The sequence below is a fragment of the Marmota marmota genome, unplaced genomic scaffold (genome assembly GCF_001458135.2).
Source record: "Marmota marmota marmota unplaced genomic scaffold, marMar, whole genome shotgun sequence".
In the NCBI taxonomy this organism is placed as follows: Eukaryota; Metazoa; Chordata; class Mammalia; order Rodentia; family Sciuridae; genus Marmota; species Marmota marmota.
The window spans coordinates 577,768-579,657 of NW_026000222.1; the positions used below are offsets into that span (position 1 = coordinate 577,768).

General features: G+C 41.4%; 1 protein-coding gene across 4 annotated transcripts in view; it reads right to left on the minus strand.

Annotated features, from left to right (window-relative positions):
• The window catches only part of Spg7 (SPG7 matrix AAA peptidase subunit, paraplegin), a 31,724-nt gene that overhangs the window by 23,635 nt on the left and 6,199 nt on the right, over window positions 1–1,890 (minus strand). The gene's annotated exons all lie outside the window — the stretch shown is intronic.

Genomic DNA, 1,890 nt, shown 5'->3' on the forward strand with positions numbered 1-1,890 from the left:
AAAAAAAAAAAAAAAAAAGAGAGAGACAAGGGCTGAAGTTGTGGCTCAGCGGTAAAGCTCCTGCCTGGCATGTGTGAGGCCCTGGGTTTGATCCTCAGCACCACATACAAATAAAATTAAAAAGATCCATTGACAACTAAAAAAATATTAAAAAAAAAAAAAAGACCAAGACAATGGTGACAGGGCTTGGTTTTTTGTTTTTTTTTTTTTTTTTTAGATAAAGCCAAATTCTGTACTTTGTGTAAGATAAAAAAAAAATTTTTTTTCTAATGAAAGTAAAACCACAGCTTCGGCTCTATCTCCAACAAACTTTCTTTCTTTCTTTCTTTTTTTTTTTTTTAAACAAAACCCCAACTCTTGGGCAGGGGTTGTAGCTTAGTGGTGGAGTGCTTGCCTCACATGTATAAGGTACTGGGTTCAATCCTCAGCACCATGTAAAAATAAAAAAAACAAAGATATTGTGTCCACCTATAACTAAAAACTAAATATTAAAAAAAATTCAAATAATAATTAGCTCAGCATGCTGACTCATCACCTCATGACATTCTTCAAGGAGACTGTCAAGGCCACCTCCATTCTGGAAGGGCTATGGGGAGAAGCAACCCAAGCCCTATACTACCTCTAAAGCCCCATGACAACTTGCTGAGATCTTAGGTGAAAATGGCTCAGGTTTCCCATGAGAGCCTCTCTGGCCTCTGTGTCCTCCTCACCTGGCACTAAGGAGGGTGACAGAGTATATCCCTGGCAGATGACCCAGAGAGGTGCCTTCCAGCAGTGAGCAAAGGCACTGCAGGAGAAAGTGGCACACTGTTACAAAGGCCTGTAGGCACGCGGACCTCGAGCACAGTCCTGGGCACAACCAGCAAAGTCCTGTCTGAGAGCCACTTGGCAGCCCGTGTCAGGGCCCACAGAAAGCATTTAGTTTCCTTAATTCACTAGTTCTACTTCTGAAACTTGAACCTAAGGAAACAATCTTTGGAGACCCCACGTGTCTCTATGTAATCCATCAGGCACAAAACCTTGAAAGCCCTCACTAGAGACAAAGGGAAAAATGAGGAATGATATACCCATGAGACTCACATATTATTGACTAGAAAAGATTTTTTTTTTTTTTTTTCGGTACAGGGATATTAGACCCAGGAGCATTCTACCTCCAAGCTGCATTTCCAGCAATTTTTATTTTTATTTTTTTATGTTTTGGGGTATTAGGGATTAAACCCAGAGGCACTTAAGCACTAAGCCACGTCCCCAGCCCTTTTTACTTTTAGAGATAGGGTCTCAGAGTTGCTTAGGGCCTCACTAAGTTGCCCAGGCTAGCAGAGAACTTGTGAACCTTTTGCCTCAGCCTCCTGAGCAGCTGTGATTACAGTTGTGCAGCACCACACTCGCCTGCAGAGAAGGATCTTTGAGGTACAGATGGAATAAAACCAGACCCTGGGGGCTGGGGGCCAGTGGTAGAGCACTTGCCTAGCACATGTGAGGTACTGGGTTTGATCCCCAACACCACATAAAAGAACTAAATAAACAAAATAAAGGTATTGTGTTCATGTATAACTACAAATACTATTTAAACAAAACAAAACAAAAAAACCCACAAGAACTTGTCCTATCCCAGCATCTCAGAAAGCTGAGGCAGGAGGATCATGAGTTCAAAGCCACCCTCCTCAGCCCTAAGCAACTCAGTGAGACCCTTTTATTTATTTATTTTTTTAAAATATTTATTTTGTTGTAGTTGAACACACAGTATCTTTATTTATTTTGTATGTGGTGCTCAGGATTGAACCCAGTGCCTCACACATACAAGGCAAGCACTTTACCACTGAGCTACAGCCTCGTCTAGCATGCGTGAGGCACTGGGTTCAATCCTCAGTACCACATTAAAAAAAAAAA